The 23,669-nt window shown below is 35.8% G+C and overlaps 1 protein-coding gene across 13 annotated transcripts in view; it reads right to left on the reverse strand.

The window, feature by feature from the left end:
- The window catches only part of TBC1D5 (TBC1 domain family member 5), a 304,343-nt gene that overhangs the window by 205,719 nt on the left and 74,955 nt on the right, over window positions 1–23,669 (reverse strand). Inside the window, exon 3 of one of the 13 annotated variants that reach the window (XM_044449377.1) lies at window positions 3,703–3,971. The exons of 11 other annotated variants lie outside the window; for them this stretch is intronic. The gene's annotated coding sequence lies outside the window, so the exon portion shown is untranslated. Of the gene's footprint in view, window positions 1–3,702; window positions 3,972–6,525; window positions 6,635–23,669 lie in introns of all 13 variants that reach the window. One more of the 13 variants, XM_044449378.1, reaches the window with a different exon arrangement.

Here is a 23,669-nt window from a genome sequence, read left to right on the forward strand (position 1 = left end):
CCACATAAAGCATGTTAAAGCAGTCTAATCTATATGTGACAAAGAAACGAATCCCCCTAGCTAAGCTATTTTAATTTTTGAAAGTAATTCTGAACCAGAGATAACTTTCAGATTTCTTCAGATGCTTTATCTAAATAGTACCTCTTTGCAAATTTTAAAAGTAATTGTTGTGCAAACGTCTATAACTAAACATATGGTGTTCAGGGTAGACAAAGATTTGCCTTTGCCTAAATGTACACTGAAATGGACAGCCTAACTTTAAGATCAGACAGGGCACAGTAGTCTGATATACAAATTGGTGTCATTTTTTAAAATTGTCAATGTGGTTACGAAATTCCCAAGTAAATAGATGCTTAATTAAACAAAGTAGTGGGTAATTGCTCTGAAAGTTTAATTCAGCATATATACAAAGAGTAAGAACCTTTCAAACATTTTTACTGTAATCTGGAAGAGCTAACTGGAACAAGAAATGCCACTGAGGAATTCCTCAATTCTTTGTTCCTCTATCCATCTACCTAGGAGTAAGTCCCACTGATCTCAGTAGGTTTTTCTTCTAAGCAGTCATGTTGATACGTATGCTATGTAACACACACACACACACACACAACAACAATAATAAGCTCTCAGGCCAGAACAGGCTTTCAGGCCATAGGCCATTTTGGGTAGGCTTGAATTCAGGAAGGGGGAACTAGTATCCTGGGCTAGTCAGTGTGGGCTAAAACTGAATTATGGATTTCTTGTGGAGAAAAGGTCAGGCATTTTCCCCTGAAAAAGATTAGGCAAATCAACCCTACAAAGATGACCCATTGTCCTAAGACTCCTAGAAATTCCCTCATCTAGCACCTAGCAAACACCAACAAAGAACTCACTTCTTTGCCAGAGAAACAATAGTTAAGGTAATCAAGAGGCAATCAAGAACTCTTCCAACAATTAGCGTAAATCTGGGAAACCTCTCTTTCTCATAGTTAGTTGTACTTATTAAACATGTGCTTGTCGATTTGGCTAAAAAGCATGGGTGGGGTTAATTTTTCATTGATTGTTACATTTCATTTATTAAATGTATTGTAATTTTTAATGCTAAAGGTAGCTTGCAGGGGATAAAAGCCCCACAATAAGGGGGGAATATGTGGCTGATTTGGCAGTCATTTCCAAATGACTAAAGTTTGGGTTCTTTATCTTCCAATAACTAGGGTCTAAAGATTCAGAAGCAGAATGGCAGATGGAACATCTGCAAACTGTGGAAGAACATAAACATCTTTGCTCTTCCTGTGCCTCTTTCATCTTCTATTAGGAGCCAAAAATGGCAGAGACATCAGCAATAGTGGTCCAACTGAGGATACCTGTCCTGTGAAGTACTGACATTTGGTTGCTGAATTTATCTTTTCTTTGCCATGCCCCAGAGATTCACAAGCAGAATAACTGGAAAGTCTGATAGGAAACTGGAATATACTGTTGCCTTTCTAGTGACTCTAGTCAACCTTGTTACAACTTAAATGTAGTGTAATCCACCTTGAGACCTTCCAACCTTCCTGCTGAACTGAAACTATAAAATTGCTCTCAAATGTATTAGGAAGGCATGAAAAGTCCTAGGAGCTGGCACATACCCTATGCTGGAGAAAGTTGAAGAAAAAATTGTATGAAAAAAACACACCAAGTGAATCTTCTTTTGAAGTGTTCACTGCATCCTCTAAACTAGGAAGCTCTTATGCAGGGCAAACAAATGTATGCAAACTGGACTGAAGGTTCTGTATTTCAAAGCTTTTAGGGTTGCAACTCAACAACCCCTCCATGAAAAATATCCTGCCTCTAGTACCTTTTCATTGAAATGAGGGGCATTAGATTTCCCAGTCTCCATTTCATAGAGCAGGAAAAGCCATTAAGGACTGAGCTTCTTTCTTATTCACCTACCAAGCTTCTTTCATAATTTACTACCAACTATCTGTCATTGGGGAAGTGTTTCTTTTATATAAAAAATGCACAATTTGACATATTTTAGATAGCGCAAAGCAAGCATGTTTTCTTTCATAAACTGTATCAGATTATAGATCATTAAAATGGAATGACGCAAATAAAAAAACTACCTAATGCTCTGAAGTTGATCAGCTGGATTCCAAAATGAAGAGCACTAGCTCATGTCACCAAATGACTTGTCACTCACAAATCTAGCAATTATGAACTGCACTTAATTTTCATTCCATTTAGTAAAGATTCTGGACTTTTAAGTACCATCAGTCTGAACAGATCCTTAATACAAAGTAGAGTCACATTGGACTTTAAATAAGTTAATTAAGTATTAAAATCAATCATGTGGAAGTCTTAATATTTAATATTGTTAGATTGTGTATCAAAGTGGTTTTATTATTTATTTACTCAAAACCTTTCCAGAATACTTCATTTTGCATCAGGGGGTCTGAATCTCACAAGATAAATGCATTTACAATGCCAAGTAAATTATATATAAAAGCATTTGTCTTAATACATGTCATTCAATATTAAATATCACCCATTGGTACCACCCTGAAACCTTAATCCATTTTTACCAACTACACATTTGTATTATTCAAATGTTGTCTATTAAATAGTTGTCTCTTGAGTCATAGTACAGAAGTACATATCCAAGAACAATCATCACAGGAGTTTTAAAACACTGTCTGCAGATTTAACTCTACATTCTTTTGTGTCTTAGCAGCACTTAGCACAAAGGGTATAAAATTTGCGGTGAATTAAAATGTCAGGCATGAAAGATAATATGAACCGCCTGGAATAAACAGAAACCATGCATCTCAAAGCTCATGCATAGGTTCTCAAAAATGACATTATAATTAAAAGGGGAAAATATACATAAAATAATTTTGCTATAGAAAACTTTTATAGCATTCCAGCTTTGGTGACAGAGGCCTGCTGATGAAACTAGCACCTTCAGCACTACCTTGCTGTACATGAACATCTTCTTTGGATATGAGAAATTTTAACTATATACTATTTGCTAATATTGACTTATTGAGTATAGGGACTGGGAGGATGTATTTGTGCTTCAACTCTAGAAACTTCTGGATGAAACACTATTTGGACCTATCTGCCTTCAGACCAGGATTTGGACCTAACAGGACTTCAGGCCTGGATTTGCACTGTAACAAGGCTTGGGCATTCTCATAAATGATCTTTATGGGAAAGGGACAAGGGAATGTGAAATTGTTGCTATTCCCTGTTCTTTCAGATCGAGTTCATATGATCACTGTGGCTTAAACAATTTAATATGGCTTGTCTAAGCTGTGGAACATAGACAAGGGCCATTTGCCCAATTACCCCCTTCCTCTAGGAAACATGGCTTATTTGAGAAGGGAAAATATTGTCTTATAACCCAACAGACCATGGCTTGTATGAGGGTTGTTTCATCCTCAACCAAGAAATATCACCCAGGTTTCAACATGACAAGATTCCACCCAAGTGGGTAATCAAAGAAATGGGGCTCACACAAAGCGAGAAGCTTGAACAAGTCACCACAGTTTATTTTTAAGTGGCAGTGATACTGTGCACCAAATGAGAGTGACTTCTGTGTCATCAGTTATCTACCCACCCCCCTTCCATGTTCTATAATATGTATGAGAAAACCCCTTTGAGGTCCTCTGAGGTTTATGGTGATAATATAGAACTCTATTTCCCCTATTAATCTCAGTCAGGTGAGGAAATACAGCTGTTCACCTGTTATCTGGAATCAGTAATGGGCTAGATGAATGCTGGATGCATCCTGTAGGAAGGTAACTGTCATGTTCAAGAAATGTTTGTTCATCGTCACTAGATGTGGTTGGACTTCATTTGAAAGAGCATGTGCACAGCTTGGAATTGCTCCTTGATCTAGTATTTTCACTCGAGGTTCAAATGCGCTTGCCAAACAAAAGTACTTCCATATGGAGATATTCTGGACACAGTGATTCATGGTAATATTTCAACAGGCTTCCCAGAAAATTCATCTAGTGAAAAAAGAACCATGACTAGTACAGCCAGGTAGAATCACAGCAGTACAACACAGTACTGGCTACCCATTTTCTTCCGAGCCCAAGTCAAGATACTGGTTTAAATCCCTAAGTGAAAAAAAACACCCTGTATATACCAGTCGGTCTTGGAAAACTACTCTCAAAAGTATTTGGAGTACATTATCAAGAAAGAAGAGAACCTTCTTTGTTATGGCATTCCACTTTGGAATATCCTTGCCAAGGACCTGACCAATTTAGCAACATTTTTGGCAGATGCTCAACAAATGCTCAGTCAGCTCTGCCCCTGTGTATGAACCCATTGAGAATAATTCACCATGGATTAAGGTGTTTTGAAGTAATAAGCATGCATTGGACTATACTGACCTAGCAGCCTATTATCAGAGAACTTCAGAAGATTATGAGAGAAATTGTTTTCTACTGGGCTTATATTTTAGCATTTTAATTGTTAAAATTTTGTGTGACACTGTGGTCATTGTCTGTTGAATTTGCTTTATAATTTATTTTTATTAGATTTTATACTTGATTTCATACTGTTTTATTATCATTAAATGATATCTTTATTAGTTTTATCTTGAAATCATTTAAATTTATTTTGGCATTGTTATATTTTAAATTTTGAATGTGTTGTAAACCGTCCTGAAAGTCAACTGACTAAAGGACTATATAAAAATGCCATAAATAAGTAAAGAAATATATTAAAATTAAACATGGACAGACAATGAAGCTCAAACATACATTAAGCCAGGCATAAGAGATCGGTTATAACAATTTTTCAGTACTGTATACCTACACTCATACATGCAGATTCTGTCTCTCTCTTCAGTACCTAGTATACTTACTTTATTATTACTGTATTGTTATCATTATTACAATGCTGTATTGTGTTTAAAATGTTTTAGTAAATAGAAGTGTTTCTTAAGTGTTTTATATGCATAGAAAGGTAATATATATATTTACTAAGACTAACATTTGATTTACACTTGCAATTCGACTTACATACAAACTCATCTTAAGGGCATTCTCAGGAATGAAACTCATTCATAACCCAGGGACTACCTATACATCCTATGCAGTGCATTCCATAGTTTAAGTATGCTGTATGTGATGAAGTACTTTGTTTCATCTGCCCTGAATCTCCCACTAATCAGCTTCAAAGGATGACCCCAGATTCTAGTAATACCAGAGAGAGAAATGTGTCCCTCTCCACACCATGAATACCAGGTTAAACACTTGTATCATGTGTTAAACACTTGTATCATGTGACCATTACTCATCATTTTTCTCAGCTAATGAGAAATTTTCTGTAACAACAAGGAATAATAACCAATCATTCTAGGCCATTAGCAAGTAATTTGCATAAAACATGAGTGGACAAAAAACTATTATTTATTTCTATCATTCATTTTACCATAGCAGCCAATGAAAAAGTGTAACATTATTTGTAAAATGCAAATAAAGTGTTCAATATTAATGCAATTATTAACATTTACATAACATAATATATATAAAAATCAAATGCAATGTTTGAAATAAGAATGTTTATTTATATGGTTATGTTATATGGGTGGGGTGTAACTAAGGAAGAAGATGACTTGTTTCAAAAGTATCAAATTATAATCCTGTTTTTATCCTAAAACAATTCTGTCCATTCTCTTTTACTGTCCATGATAGGCCTGAAATAATCATAGAACACGGTGTCTCTCTCTTCAGACTGAGTCTCAGTTTCGTGAAGCCTTTAGTACACATCTAAACATAACATTGCAGCGTAGCCTAAGTACATGGATAGGAAACTGCATTTGAGCACAATTTATCTCCTCTCCCACCTTTTTCATTTAAATACATCATTTACAGGAAGACCATTAAGAAAGAGATTACAAAACAATATTTCTGTCAACTAAGCCTAGATCATGGGGTTCCAATTAAGCATGAATTGCATACATTTTCAAGGCTGGATAAGAAGTCCATTTCTCCTTCAACCATTAGCCAACTGTGTTCGGTAATATCTAATACTTAATTGTTCACAGATAATATGGTGGCAAATTTTAGATACTGTGCTAACAAAATCAGCTAGAATCCCTTACCTAGGCTGTTAGCCAGCACTATCTGAAGATGCATGCTAGTTATCAGATTCATGTAATTCCAAATGATGAGTTCTATGCAGCCTTGCTCATGTGATGTATCACCTATGGATACAGAGCTTCCTGAAAGCCAAAACAGAGAACGCCCATTTAATTCTTGTTTCCCTTGTCTATTCCACTCTATTCCCATGTTGTCATCTTTCTGCTGCCACCAAATTATCTGTCTGTCGGTAGAAAAAGAACATAACTGATTCCAGTTATCATCATCACCTTTTTAAAACTTCAGTTTTTGTACAACAAGAAGTACTGAAGCATGGAGCATGCAGTGATATGCAAAATAGTGCTATAAATATTTTGTCTACTCTTTCTTATTTTTTTTTCATTTCTGGTAGAATTAAATTTGCTTCTCTCACAACTGCAAGGAGATGCAAATATATAACAGTTGGATTTACCTGACATTTCCCCCGTAGAGTAGCATAAAATCACCAGACATTGTGAATTTTTGGCTGAGGAAGGACTCCTGATATCTCAGTGAGAGAATATTTAGGATGTGTACATAGTCTGCAGATATACAAACAAACTGATATAAAAACCCATTATAAAGGACAAGCATACACTTCTTGTATCTCTAGTTCAGACACTAAACTACACTCCAAAGGGGCAATCCTATGCAAGCTGAGACAGAAAAAAAGCCTACAATTCCCAGCACGCTGCAGTCAGCATTTTCATGGAAACTTTCTTTTGTTGTTGTTTGTGTTCTAAAAAATACAAGATAGTAATTTAATTTTTTCACTGAACATTAAGAAGAGTTTAAGAACAACATCTGGCTTTATATTTATATGAATCTTGTAGCACCTTGTGACTAATCTTTTAAGCCCATTTTATTAAAAAATACAAGAGATGTAAACAAGCGATAGTCATAAATCTCCTTGATTTTTCTTTTGTATTTAAGAAAACTATTGCAGTCTGCTTTTTTTTTTTTTGCATCATTTTCAGCCTATCACTAAGCCACCCAAAAGTAAGGCTACTTGAATTTGTCCAGAGATGACTTGGCTGTCTGTGCAACCAACTAACGGAAGTCAACATTTGCTTAGAGGTACAGCACCATTCATGAATGGTGACTAGTGCTTTAGTTTTATCTCTATTTTAACACCTGAAACAGAGGAAGTAAGGGAAGCAAGAGGCAACATTTCTAGCGAAGGTTATGGCAATATGGTAGCACACTATATAGGCACACAACAAAAATTACAGGCTGGACAACAGGCCTTTGAATATTCAGGCTACAACTGGGGCCTGCCATATCACTCAAACGGTTCAGGTGGACTGTTAAACACACCAACAACCTGCTTTCACTGGGTGTGATATATGAACATGGCATGAATGTTCAAAAGGGCAACACACTATATTTTTGATCAAGTGAACCAAGCTAAGGAAGTCAACTTCCAGAAAATCAGCACACACCTAAATCTGGATCTAACTAACTGTCTAAGCAATATTCAAACCACACATGAACATTAGTGGAAATTCATACAAAAGTCTGTCTCTTGGGTTTGGTTAACCCATCTTGAGTTGAAAAGTCTATATAAATATCAACCTTCAACATTATAAAATTATATAGAAGGAAAAGGAAACAGGGCTCACGGTGCATATAAATATGATAGTGTATTAGCCTGCATTTAATTACCAGTTCAAACAACAACCTGGTCTAACCTTTGACAAGTAAAATAAATGTTCTGAATAATTTAACCAAAGCAAACATTTGCTGCTAATGCTGCCTAATTATAGTAGGAGTTGGGGGATGGGAAAAGAGAAAGCAAAGGAGAGGAGAGAAAAATGAGTGAAATGATCATGTACAGTATATACTGTACAACATCTGGCATATCAATTTCTTGAAGCTTGTGTGCGTATGTATGCATGCCTGTGATGTCTGCTTTAAAACATTTCTGGAGGTATATACTCCTCCCTTTTCAGTCCAAAGTTAAAAAAAATAAAAATCATCTTGATGTCCAAATATAAATGAGAATCAAGGAAATGGTTAAGTATTCATCACTGGATTCTAAAAATCTTATTTCCTTTAGTAATTAAACAATCAAACCTATTTCACTATGTTCTATTGCACAAAAGACTCCATAATTGATCTTTTTGTCAAATTATACATATTTGGCCTCGGCCTTATGTAAACCAAAGCCTCCTCCATCAAACCCCATTTCTATGGGTTGATATGAGTAATTTGTTGAAAAGGATTATGTTCTGCTATTTGGAACATTGTTGTAACATGTTCTAGCCTCAGTATCATAATGATTTCAAACCAGAAGAACATCTGAGACTGCCTTATATGAGCACTGCAAATGTTCCATCCAGGCCAGTATCTACTTTCTTCTTTTGTTTGCTTCCCATATATGAGTTATAATATTATCAACACATCAGGTATTAGGCACAGAATTCAACATTTCTTGGCGTTCATGTAAAAACTATATGTTTTGCCTTTGTAAAACAGGTTTGACTTGAACCTGTGTCCTGAATTACCCCTGCTTAGCACACTATTGGTTTGTGTAATGTAATGTAACCTTTCTTTCACTAACTAGCAGAAGCAAATTAAATCATGCAGAGTAAGCAAATATGTGAAAAGTTGCTTATATTTGAATAATTCGGCAGGTTCAGAATTCTGTTTGGGTCAGTGTTCATGATACTATGCAGAATTTTTTACTTTAGTTTTGTTTTTGTAATTGCAGAATGCATTTCAGTTCCAAAAGTATTCATTATACATTTTAGACTGTATGGAAAAAAGTACAACTGCAGATACTTCCAGAAATCCCACACATGCTGCTGTACTTCATTCATTTATTAATTCCTTGTATCCCTGGCCAAATACTGTGAATCCCCAAACTGCACAGACCTGCAAAGCAAAGCAGTACAACAAGCACCAAACAAATTTATGCAAATATTGTTATTGATATATACTGATAATGATAACCTATTCTAAATGTGAATTGTTAACAGACACATTTATAAAGCTGCATATTGAATAATTTAGGGATAATATTAATGTAAGGGCCATCCTCTTTGAGTTAAAGCGAAGTGTTAAGAAATAAAAAGTATTTACAATAAAGGAGCAGGTGGCTAAAAGAAAAAAAAAGTATGAAGATGCAGGGGCCACTCCACTGAGAAAAAATTCAATAGTTTCAGCTCTAATTATTTAGTTACATTACATTCACCTGAGCAGGAACTTATTTCTATGCATTTTCAGCCTGCCCTGAAACTTTCTGGGGAAGTAACATATATAAAATACATATTTAAAAAGTGAAAATTATTCTATATTATCCAGATCTTAAAGATATAATACGTACTGCAGACTCATTAGAACATAATTCTGATTTTATTTATCATGCAACTTTGGAAACATATTTAAAAATTATTTTGTAATTGGTGAGAAAATAATGTATAATCTCAAAACGTAAAACGGTGAGAATTTTCATCTGTCAAGCATTTCATTTGTTTGTCTTTAAAGGTGAAGTTGACCGATTTTCTCAAAGAAATAAAAGCCTACATTGCAAATTCTGGTATGAAGTGTTTGATTTTCAACAATGTCAGGTAATGTTAGTAGAAATGAAACAAGACAAACCAGATATGGATGTTTCTGAAACTGTGCACTATCTGCACAGACTTTGCTGCCAGCACTATCATTCCAAAAGAGAGGGCTCCAACCCACTAAATACAATCCTGAATACCTAAAGAATGAACGAAGTAGGACAGAATCTAGACAAGTGATGGCGAACCTTTTAGAGACCGAGTGCCCAAACTGCAACCCAAAACCCACTTATTTATCGCAAAGTGCCAACACTGCAATAAAACCTGAATACTGAGGTTTTAGTTTAGAAAAAACAACTCACAGCCAGTCCAAGCAAATATATATATATATCCTTGGCAGTGCACTGGCAGGCAAGTCTAATGAGTCACGGCTCATGACATTATTGCCTGGTGCCACTACTCCTTTCCAAACATGTGCATGGCCCCTATGTGCACTGTTATCCAATGTCTGGTTGCTGGGGCGATGCTGGGGCGACTTGGTTCACGTGCCGAGAGCGAGGGCTATGTGTGCCCGCTGTGGCATGCATGCCATAGGTTTGCCACCACTGCTCTAGACCATCCTTTTCCGATCTTGTGTCACCTAGAATGTTTTGGACTACAAACCCAAGCATTCCTGACTGTTGCCCATGTTAGCTGGGGTGGTGGAAACTGCACTGAGGAAGGCAATCAGAGTGAACTGTTCAAAACACCCTGATGGCACCGAGTTCATGAAAACACCATCAACAAATGGAAGAGAAACTATATTTGGAATAGTATGCCATTTTTAGTCCAATGCGAGGCTTTTGCTTTGATTTTTGTTTTTTTGGAAATCTAATTGTTAATCTGAAAATCTGGCAGCAATATATAAATTTATACTGATTTCTCATCAAAGAAGGCATCTATCCAGGTTTCATGCAATGTAGTTTCAATATTCCAACATTAATTTATGTAAATATATATTAATGAAGAGGACATGTGAATCCCCTAGCGTCTATGTCTGTGAGGCATCTTAGCTTTTACTTCCTTCACTGTCACTCTTGTGTAAGTAACATACTGTGGCAACATATGAATAGTTCATAGATCCAGTAATGAATGAATGAATGAATGATGGCTTACACTGAGTAGCAATTAAGGGTTCTGTTTCTTTACTGATCAGCTGGCTGCATAGTTATAGCAAACAAGTGTGTTTCCTGATATGCATACTTGCTGATCCAAAGACAATTGTAGCTATATCTAAAAGCTTCATTTCTGGTTGAAGATGGGTATTATTCCAGTGGAGAAACACAGTTCAAGCCAAAGGCACAGAAGAAATCAGAGAAATGAAAATGTGTATTTAGACAAACACTGGTTTATACAAAGGCTCAAAATGTATTCAGTTTCTCTCCTTCAGAATGAAGGCATGAACATATGTAAAGACCTAAAGGCACACAAACAAGATGATTTTGCTTCCTGTGACTTGCTTGAATGTAGGCTGGCTTCTGAGAAAATTACGATAAAAAGCTCTATTGAGTAAACATTTATTTTTAATATGCACTTTCTAGTATTTTGTAGAATTCTCTTACATAAAAATAAAGGAAACCTTTTTCAAAATGACCTGCTCAGACAGTATTCTAAGTATTCTAGACTGGGGTATAATAGACAATATCAGAAAAGGCAATTTAAATTCTTTATAATAAGAATTATTCTGTGACTTACCACAAATGCTTCCTCCTATTTCATGCACCCAATTAGGTGGCAAAATAAAGAGGGAATTTCTGGAAGATGTGGGAAAGGGCAAACTTACCCAGGTATCTTCCATCATTCCCGGGGGCAACTGGCTAGAGCTACCATTTTATTTTCTCCACAGTGCCTGATGGGAAACACTACTTTGTCATATAGCATAATTTGGAGAGCTATTATCATGACCATTATTTCATTTTCCCCATAATGCTACCTGAAAACCATGTTATGTGATGATATATCATTGCTCAGAGGACACTATGTGGATAATAACAGCTAGAATTATCACCATCACCATTGCTGTGAAACAGGGAGAGGCAAAGGAGCATAAAGTGGAGAGGTCCACCTGGCGCCGTCGTTGTTTTTCGGCGTCAGGCGAAGACCTTTTTATTCAAACATCATTTTAACTGTTAATAGTATTTATTTGTTTTATTCTTTGGCCAGGGCGACGTATTTTATATTGTTAACTTGTTTTATATTGTTAATGTATAGTATTTTAAGTGATTTATTTGTGAGCCGCCCCGAGGCTTCGGCAAATGGGGAGGCATAGAAATTTTCTAAATAAATAAATAAATAAAAATAATAGTGGAAGCAAAGGAGATAGAACTGTCTCCTCTTTCATCCTGGAAATCCATTTCAAATATGTCTGGAAATTTTCCTGTAAGAACTTTTCAACCTGTGCTATATAAAGGGTTAGAAAAACAAATCAAAATCTTTGAGGACAGCACAATAGTTTTAGGATTTAAGTACATCAGCTGTTGTAGTTTTGTCATTTAAGTACTGCTTACATCCACTGATTAATAACCATGAATATTAAATAGCAATATATTCCCTTTCTTTGGCCCATGCCAATTTTCACAAACAGCAGGATCTTTTTCACATGCTGGTTGTGCTTTTGAATAGCCAAACCACAATGGGTAGTTGTCATGACATTATGTCATGCAAAGTCAACCAAGATGGCTTATCTGAGGGTTAAACAAGCCTAGCCTAACCCCAAACAGCCCATGGGTTAAGCAAGGATTAAATAACCCTCAAATTATCCACTTTCAACCCTTAATAACCCTCAAATAACCCTCAATATAAGCCACAGAGGATGCACACTATCGTTTCAGAATTAAAAACTGACATGAAATACAATGAAACTCACCACAACTTAAATAAACCCAGGTGGGCTATGGTAATCATACAAATCCAGTGACTGGACAAGACAGGAAGAAAAAGGAAAAAGGTCATGTATCACTAAAATTATGTGCATAGTCATGTACCATTTCATTCTAAGTGGATGTAGCAGAAAAACAAAAGCTTTGAAGTCAGAAAGAGATAGACAGACAGACAGACTGAAATATCTGGTCTATTCTGCAAATGGTAAATCTCTGTTCTATGAAGTGGTAAGAGCTGCTTACAGAACAGAACTGGTAGGGTTGCTCACATGTGAGAGATTACTGCTGGATTTTGCCCTTGAAGTGTTAAGGTACATTTTACTTACAGATGAAAGCATGAAACTCTACATGTCTGATATAGAACATTCAAAAGGGTAGCACTAAGCTTTATTTCTTTTAAAATTAAAATGCACAATAAAAATATTATTTTTATTTCCCAATCTCCCTTCATACCATTCCTAATTAGATTGATTAGAACTCTACCAATTTCAGTTAGAATATCCTCAACTAAACAGCAAATGAGAGATAAGGTAGGATATTTGAAATCACCATTAAATCAATTAGTATGTATGAACAGGAGACAAAATAAATATTTAATCATAAAAATAATAAAAAATAGTTAAGCAAAACAAATGATTATAGATCAACAATATTCATTTTACCTTGTTTTTCTTTCTTTTTTTTGTTATGATACAAATAAAAAGTAATCTGCATAATTTGGTAGTGGGTTAAAGAAGATGTTAAATAAGAAGCAGACAGTTTGACTGGGTTATAAGATTATGGGCTGCTGTATTCACAACAATAACATACAGTTTGGTGCAATACATACATGTGGGCCTCACATCTCCCTCCACTTCTTATATTGCCTTGTACCTGTCAACCATTATTTTCCATCATATTTGAATTAGCAAGATACAGATTGGCTTGCACTCCAAACCAGTTTTGGAAACCATGATATAAGTGATTTTCAATTCTTGTTGGGGGTAAAATACTAATCTTAGTTTGTCAGTTTGATGTAATGAATATAGATATTGTGTGTGAACAAGAAAGTGAGGGGGAGAGAAAACAGAAGTACAGAAGGGACAGTTCATGATCTTGGACCTGAATGGTCAAATGACAGAATGTTATTGCCCAGTCCAGTCCAGCTCTTCTCTATCACTTCCTTAAACCAAACACAATGCCACTTTTTTCATACACTGCACAATGCTGTTAGCATATTCATCAGACTTAATTTCCATTAAGAGTCACTGCACCATTTCACAGTAGTAAAATACAATTCAGGTAAAGTGCATTAAATAGTAATTGTTTTATATTATACTGAGTAATATAAATAAATGTATTAACTACTAGATTATGATTCTATTAGCATCTCTCTTTGTTTTTTAATATGTGATCATATTAACATTTCTTTTTTGTTTAAAGATGGTCAAATCAACATGGTGACAGTGTTGCTTGGAGGTCTCTGAGTAAATTCCTTTTATCACATCTGTTCACTGGCTTAAGTTGTGTCTTTGGTTCCATGCCCTTGTTTAGTCATCCGTGGGAGCACTGATGCCATAGAATACCATTTAGTGAAAGGTGGTACATTGTGATGACTGACAACATTGTCAATTTCTGACTCAAATGAGAGCATGTTTATGGTTCTGGACTTCAATGCAACACTTATGCTGATGAGATGTTCAGCATCACCACTATGAGGCTTTGTTGTTAGAAAACATGCCATGAGTGTTGTCACACATAGTTTTGAATAATATAATGGTCCAAGAAAATGGACCAAATGGGTCTTGCATCTCTTCCTGTGCTTTGTTACCAGTGTTCAGCTTCACTGTTCCACCTGACTGTGTAACCCACCAGGTATATAATGTTCTTGCAATACTAACAATTCTGACTTTAGCAACATTGTCAGATGCTCTGTATTGAGGATGTCACCCTATCTCTTCCAACCAGCATCTGCTATTATTGGGGCTGGTCCTGCTTCTTCCAAAATATTGCATTCTAAAGTGGAAATCTCAGAATTCGAATATGAACTAGAAAGAGAGGTGGGGCTGGAATGCTTACCTAAATTGTCAAGGCCAATGAACTGTTAGATAAGTCAAGCATCTGGTGAGAACCAGACCACCTCTGGTTTGGGAAGAGATACCTCAGAATGTGGGGACAGAGAAAAGGGGTGCAATTTAATCAGCCCTGTGGTTCAACACCAGAACAACTGAGTGGACTAATTTATGTCTGCCATTTCCACTATCTGGCCTATATGCAGCACAAACGTCCCTGAAGGTGGATCCAAACTCTGTTTGGTGAGGAAGGAAAGAGGGTAACTCAGTTTGGAATCAGCTTCTGGCTTTGGCAAAATCAACATCAACAATTATTCACTTAATAGGTACCTCTTGCTAACCTAATCAAAGACTATAGGTAGAAACCTCTTGTCTTGATCTGCTGGGAAGGCAAAAGGAGATACGTTATGGGAGGGAGAGATACCAACTCACAATGGGTATTTACTGAAAACTGTAAGTGTATTAACCAGAAAGGACAGAAATGTTTATCTTTGTCAAAGACCAATGCAATAAAGCCAAATGTTGCCTTCTAAACATAAAAATTGCATGACATGGACTTGGGAATGTCATACACTAGGACTAAATGCAGTAGTTAGAAGGAAATTTTAGTCCACCTGTTCTCAAAAAACAGAAGTGCAAGGTCTCAGGATATTTTGGCTTCTGCCATTTCCCAAGTTCTCTAGACCATACTCCAGCTATGTAGAAATATATGGTCAGCCCTTCAAGGTACTGGAACAATGTGTCCAGAATTGCAGATTTGCACAAATTAAAATTGGCTGATTCTGCAGAAATTGTGCCACGATTTTAAGTACTAATTTTCGCACATTTCATTACTAGTTAAATATGTAGTCCATCTTAAATGCAGAAATGTGCAAGGTGGCTCAACATACACCAGCAAAAATCAGCATTAATACAGGACTAACAAACCAGAAGGCAGGGTGGAGACAAATCCTGAAGGTACTGAAAGCATCTGTTAGATTTTCACCCCATCAAATTTCCCAGACATCCCTACCCTGGGGAAATCTATAAATTGCCTAATTCCTACAAGTTTAGCACTTTGGGGCTTTCCTGGAGCTTTCATTCATAGCCTATATACACATTCCACTACCTTCCCATTAGTTTTTAAGCTCTTTCCCCCTTGCACACTGATCCCATCATTTCCACCTCAAATCCCATGTTTGTGTCAGTAGCCTTATGTTGGCAACTACTGCCTGGCTGCCCTGTCACATACTGGTGTAGAACAGAAAAAAGGTGACCAAAGCAGAGCACATGAAGCAGACAAAAAGTCAGCACATCAGCTTGCCACAGATATCTCAGCTGTTTTAGTTCTGCAGCACTGTTTTGGTAGAATACTGGATCAGGTGTTGTTGTTGTATATTCTTCACAACAAGTAGGATGGCATGTCATCAAACTCTAGCTCATCAGGATGATTTCCCCAAATTACAGATATTCATAAAAAGAAGCCCAATTGGCAAAAAGGTCACATACTTTAATAATAACATTATCACTCAGTGTTCTGGTGTTCAATTCAGTGTATTTACAGAAAGTTCTAAGAGCACAGAAGAGATCATAAAATGACAATTAAGAAATATGGCAAACTGGTATGAGGGCCCACAAATGCAGCCATTAAGCGGTACATAGGTTGCACTTAAACTATTCAAGTATGGGTTTTTCCAAACATCATTTTTTGTTAGAGAAAATCTTGAATAATGACAAGATACAGAAAAGGATAATATGAGAAAGTTTTTAAATCACACATGATAGTCCAGTCCTTGAATTATATCCTCCTTTATCTTCCACAATATAAAGCAGTATTCCCTTTTACTAAACATCCCCAATGTGCAAACTGAGTAACACATGAATTCTAATCTCCTCTTGCAACCTTGCATTTTTAGAATGCCAAGCACAATTATATCAGAATAAACTAAACATTTATCTATACGTGCCACTTTTCATAAAGTAGTCTTAGCACCAGTTGCAAATGTTAAAATGTACCCAAGATGCAAAACATATCCTGTGTGTGTTGTCTTCATACAACCCTCTCCCTTTTAGCGTTCCCTTTCAACTATACTCAACTCAACATCAGTCTTTGGGTTAAAGAAAAAAATGCACCTGATGTGCCATATTAAGCTTGGAAGTGCTAGATTGCACCTACAAAAATAAGGAGGCAATGGGAATTTTCATGGACATTTTACACATTTATTAATATCATCAGTTCCATCATGTCCCAGGGAAAACATCTTATTAGTGCTACAATTAAATGATTCAGCAACCATCCACACTATCTTTGCCTTTTAACAGTTCCAATCAGTAGCAGATCTAGGTGTAATCAACAGCAGCAGGGGGTTTTAAGAAGCAAAACAAAACAAAAACAGTAGGGATCTTTACTAGCATACTCTAAGTGATAACAAGGAGACATATTTTATTCTACCTTATTCCCAAACAGAACTTTGCGAGCCTTCTCATATACTTCTTCAAAAAAACATTTTAATTTCTTAGCAGCAAGACAAAAATATCAAATCATAACATATCCACATTAAAAAAAACCAAACAAAGCAAGACACTAGCACTGGAAAAGGCTCCCTTCTGTTATTTATATAGCCTGTCGCATGGATTTTAGAAGGTGACGTTGGAGTTGCCCTCCCAAATGGTGATGGAGCTTGTGAACAAATGGATGAGGGCCAGTTAAAATGGTGATAACTAGCTATATTAAAATACCAAATATTTTCAGTTCCTCTGGACAGACTGTAGTACAGGAATAGCACAGTGTAACTGAAAGATAATATAGATAGAAAGATGTGAACCATAAGATTAGTGTAAGTATTTTGCATCCCTCATTCCAACTTTCCCCATTCTGGTGGACTACAATACACGTTGGGACATGTGATCTACAACATCTGGAGGGCATCAGGTTGGAGAGGCTACTATATTCTCTGGGACTAACTTTTTCCCCAAGCCTAAGTTAAATTAAACAGTTTAGTTTCAATTTGGTTTAAGAAGGATGCCTTTTAACCATATACACACATTCTGCCCCATTGAGCTATTTCCTCCCTTTTGTAAACATATGTCTTGCAAGGTTTCTACCTTTCTAATTTTAAAATAGCTGAACTTTTTTTGTACTTACCTTTGTGTTACCCAAAGACCATAAGGTTTCTGGGATTATATGTAGGGGTCCAAGTGGGTTTTACACTCCCTTATTAATAGCTTCATTACCTGATTGTTGCTTGATGCCTTGTGATCACACTGTTCAAACTGCAATTTACCCCACATTAAATTAATCTGAACTATGTACTTCCATTCCTCTCTATTTACCTTAGTTTTAAGAAGCAGAGCAGTAAACTATCATTACCTTCCTTTAGTTAAGTATAACTGTATGAAGGAGACTGTCTTCTGAAAGTCCACTCTAGATATTTCTGATCAGAAATAGTAATTCTCTGCTCTAGAACCATCTGTACAATGGCAAGCATCAACAGTAATCGAAGACAGAACTACTACTGGTCAAAAGTACATGCGGCACTCAGGGAAGCATTAAGCAGTAGTTCCAACATTAAATTATCAGTCCAGACGGTCCGTCAGAACTGTTACCTTAAATCACAAACTGGGTTACAGGGAGGAAGAAAGGGCTATTCAAACATCTGCTAGTCTGAAGAAGTGAGGATCAGCCAATCAGCCCTGTACATTGATTGTGCTTTCCCAAGAAGACGGGATATGCTGTGAACACTTGAAGAATAGTTTTCCCCATTTCCATTTGAGGAGGAGAGTTATTTGTGGGCCCTCAAAATGTACTGAGGCATGTCATGTGAAGCGAACCCCAAGGGGGCACTTGCGAGGACACAACATTTAACCCCATCCCTTTTTAATATATGTACATGAATTTGTATATATCCATACCAATAAGTCATAGGAATGCATACAACTTTCCAGAAATTATGTATAGGCATCAACAAACACAAACCACATACTGCAATGAATATAATTTTGAAGGTTGAATCTGTATGTTCAAATACAAATACGTACATCCACCTGTTCAATTACTGAAACATTGTCATGTCCTCAGTCTATTGCATTATTCAAAGTGAGTGCTTATCCTTCTTTTAGCTGTCAAAAGAGCACAGAGACCATTTGATAATTTCTACAACACAAATTATTTAAAAGAATGTGTACATCAACTGATATTCAAGACTGTTCCAGTGCAAAATTTATCTGTGTAATAATCTTATCCCAGAAAGAAGTAGCTACTGGACATTGCCAAAACATATGTTGAAAGGAGAATTAGCTATAACGGACTGTCAACAATTAGCTGAATTAGATGATTCCTTACTAGAGAAACATTGTGGTGTCCAATAGACATGACACATACATTTTTGCAGAACAAGACACAGTCTAATATCCATAGATGCAACAGATATGTCAAAGCAACAGATACGTCAAAGCATTTTGTGGTGGTAACCACACCAGTTTCTCAAATTCCCAAATGTGCCCATGGGGACCCCGAAGTGTTGGAAGTATCAGTCATGGGCAGTAGCCTGATTCCTGGAATCCCCATACTTTCTGCCCCACTCCTCTGTATTTCTCATCATGCATTTTTCGTAAAAGCCCAAAAGTTTTAAGCATATTCAGATGAACTGGCTTATAAATTTCCCCATCATCATTATTAGAGAGCTATCTTCAGAATATTTCAGTGGGCACATGGGTACTTGACTTGAGACTGCTGGTTGTCATTCTGAAGAAAACTTGCCTATATGCTTGCCTAGTGAAGCAGAGCAGAGAGAGTTTTTTTTTTTTTAAATCTTGTAAAGATTAATTGCTACACTGATGTGTCAGGATCAAACATCCAGATATTTGCAACTGGTATTGGCTATAGCGAAGATACATTTAGTTAATGTTTGATAAATGGCATAAAACAAATCAGCTGGGATGTATAATCTATTTGTATGAGCCTAGAAGCTTTACCAAAAGAAGTGAAGACAGACAAGCTTTTCTTGCCATGATTCATTTAGAAATGCGTGTGGAATCACCGTGATTATGTGGAAGAAAGTGTGTGCACACACACAACCAGTATATGTATGTGGGCCTAGAAATTTTCCAAAGTGAAAACAAATGGGCAAAACCATATCTTCTTTATATTCAAAATCTGCTATTCAACACAGATAATAAACACTGGCTGCCATTATTTTGCCATATAGTAACACAAAAAAGTATTTTCCAAAGGGCTGGCAAAACCTATATGCATAATTTGGACACAAAGATAAGCATAAACATTGTTGCTGTACATTCTTCAATTCAACATAAACCTTCTTTGAATTAAAAGATTTTAAATAGCACCAATACTCTGTGAATTCTATCCCATATATTTGTGTGGGGTTTTTTTTTCCATAACCCTTCCACATATACAAGGTTGCTTCCGCTCAACCAAATGGCCTATCATACTAAAGCCCAGGGTAGCTGTAATGTTGCTGCTTAAGAGTAACAACAAACTATCATGAATTATCCTTGTCACTTTTACAACTTGCTTCTAAAATAATGGAAAAGTATCCAATTTGCTTTAAATATACACATTTTAAGTACTTCCTCATCTTAACTGGCAAACATTTCCCAAGTAAAAAGTGTAATGGTTGAACAGAACTTTTAATGTACTTGAACAATTTTGACTTCATTTCCTGTACTAACAAATAAGGATTAAATACGACAGAAAGGAAGAGAGATGCCCACGCACACACACACTATACCTACAAAAGATTTCCTCCCCTGGCTATACCATTGCTTTGCAGACAACAAGCTAATTTGAGTTCCTATCATGCATCTGATCGGTCACACAGCAATACAAAACAGAAATAAGTAAAGACGACCATCTGCTTGTTAGCTGAAACTATAAAAGTACATCTTTTTAATAAACAATAAAATTAGTTTGACAGGGCAGAGACCACCTGAATAGAAAATCAAATATTTCATGTTATTTAAGGTGTATGTCTGCTGGCTATTAAAATACTCCTCTTTAATTTATTACAGCAACACACACAATACTCATGTCATCCTCATTTTCTAAATCAATAATCAGCACAGCATGCTTCATTAACAGTGACCAATCACGAATGAGCTGGGGATCTCATTTTACAACATGAGCATTCCTAAGACATAAACCATCTGCTACTTGTAGTAACAGAAAAATCAAATTAATCCATTCTTATCATGCATTCAGATTTTAAAGCAATTAAAGATGCTCTTAGTGTAATCGCAGCCACAGAAGTAGTTCTGTAATGAGGAAAGCAAACTCTTCACTGAACTTTCTGTCATTCTCAATACATTTGAAAACTTTACAAGCTTCCTGCACTCCAGTGGGCCATTGTTCTCAGAACACAGATGCTGAAAACAACAAGCAATTTTTATTAAACATTTAATCTTTGCACATTTGAAGGAGTTTAAATACTGAACAGTGATCAAACATGGAACATAACCACAAAAATTATTTCCCAGTAAAATAATGCAGAATGCAACTTAAATCTATTATGCTATGATGCCCATAAAAAGGGGGATTTTTCTCCATATCTTTATACCTTTCTTTTGCTGAATGAAAAGCATATGTGTGATATAGAGGATTCCATATCTAACTAAAGACTTCCTAGGTTTTCTTTTAAATTTCTGACCTATATAGTAATACTTCTGGCCAGGTTAACCTTCAATAATTATATCCAAAATGAATAGTAAATCCAATGTCTTCTGTGCACAGAAAAGGTATAAACAGGGCAATTTCCATTACTATTGCCAACAACTAAAGCCAGATCCAGAGAGATATTTCTGGATAATTATCCTGAAAGAATAATTCAGGATATGTTGCAGCAAGGATAAACAACAGACGCTTATCAACTTAAGAAGGACATTTTAAAATAGTACTCAAAATAGTCCAGCATGTTGTGGGAAAATGCCCTAAACTTTTATTATTATTGATTAAGAAGTATATCCTACTTTCCTTTAAAACACAACTCTCACAAAATAAAACCAACTGCAAGAGCATCAAAAACAATTTCAAACCTAGTGACCTAGCAATGAAAAAGAAGCAATTAGAAAAAAAAATGGAGAATCAATCCTAGCCAAAACGAACAGAACAAAAATTCAGCAAGGCTACTACTAGTCTCCTCCAAAGGCCTACTTTATGAGCCAGGTTTTCTTGAGGTATCAAAAAGGAAAAAGGCAAATATGGGGCCATCGAAAGGGCACTTCACAATGTTGGTACCCAAACTAAAAAAGCCTTTATACTCATCCAGCAAATTTCTGTCAACCAGCCAAACTACATATGGCACAAATGCAAACTTGTTCATTTATTTGCTATATTTTAAGTTACTTTCTACCCACTAGGCATTTGAAGCAATAAACAAAATTCAGATTAAAAAAACAGTAAGATAGATTAAAATGAACATACTCTTAAGAATAAAATAGAAACTGAACCTGAAGCATTCTTCACATTTCAGCCTTTACACTTTGGAATCTGCATCTTGAATTGAGCCTGGAAATTTATTTATTTATTTATTTATTTATTTATGGATTTATATCCTGCAATGCAGATTCTAAAGGACCAGAGTTATACATGCTCAGATGGAACTCCAGCAGTGACATTTTAGACAAAGTAAAAGCACTCCTAGTCACCACTACATTAGGCAATAGTCCACATCAGGTGATCAGGACAGGACATGTTTAACCAGTTGGTATCTGCCTGTGATGGACTACTGGTCCAAATACAGCTCTAAAGTATGAATTTGAATATAATGCCTTTTAAGAAAAATCCCTACTAGTTTACTACATAATGCACTGGACCAAACCATATGAGGTGAAGCCTCTGAAATCAGAAATAGCAAAACACTTACTTATCTGTAAAAAAATACGCTTAATTGTTATGTGTTGGTTACTAATACATCAGTTAAATATAGACATAGTTAACTGCACACTGTCATAAAATATCAGAAAAAAAATACATATTTCACTAAATGTGAACTTGGAATGTGCTCTGCCTTGCTTATTCACAATTTTCTGCAAACTTTAGGAAAAAAAGTTTTAAGATTTCCCACTGCTTCTAATAGCTGTGCAGAAATACATTTTCAAAGTCCTCACAGTCTTTAAGAACGACACAGATTGTGGAATGTTGATACAGTAAGCACTGTCCATTCCCACCATAAAAAGTATTGTTTTGATTAGAGGTTGACATCAGCCAATACTGAACTTACCTAACATTGACACAAAACCCCAAAGGTCCATGTTCTTATGCTATTACTCTAGTGTTGCAATTGAAGAAGCAGATATCTCTCTCAAGTGCACTTTCAAGAGCAGAATCACTCTCAAGTGCCTCTACTCATATCCTGATAGAGAAAGCCCAGAATGTAGAGATGGATAATGGCAATACTGTGCATTTCTGTACAAGTTTTTCAAGTAGAAAATGCTTTTTGCACAAGAGTATCATAAGGCGACCCTATTCACTTAAGTCATATTGAAGGTAACTTGCTTGCTAAAAAGAAAGTATGACTTCCCAGTAAAAAGAACATTAACATTTTACAAGCTTGGAATCTGCAGAATTAACACTATTGGCATGAATGGCACGGACATTGTTTACAATTGTGATTTTAAAAACCAGCTGAGTTTCTTTCATTATATGAAATAATGGTAGCTGTTTTGATTGACATCATCTTACATACACCACATATGTAAACACTTGTCTAACCAGCTGCTATTTTTGAAGTTCACTTTGAATACATATGTGAAATCTATATACTAATAGTGAAATAAAACCCAGTCTTTGCATAAGCTAAGAGGGCACTTAACTGTGGTTAAAGAAATATGAATGAGGTATTAAAATTAAAATCAAATATATTTGCATTAATGAAATGATTTTAATAAGATGCCAAAACTATACCAGAAAATGCTTTAAGTAAATGAAACTTCTAACCTTTGAAATACTGGCTGCAATAGTTCTCTCATTAGGATAAATGACAGACCTATACTTCTAGTGTTACAGAATACTTAAAATATTTGATAATACAGGAAAAAAACCAGAATTAATTATGTGTTGTGGGTGAGAAAGTATATGCTGTAAAATATAAGAATTTCTTTGTT

The sequence above is a fragment of the Varanus komodoensis genome, unplaced genomic scaffold (assembly GCF_004798865.1).
Source record: "Varanus komodoensis strain SLA01 unplaced genomic scaffold, ASM479886v1 scaffold58, whole genome shotgun sequence".
Taxonomy (NCBI): Eukaryota; Metazoa; Chordata; class Lepidosauria; order Squamata; family Varanidae; genus Varanus; species Varanus komodoensis.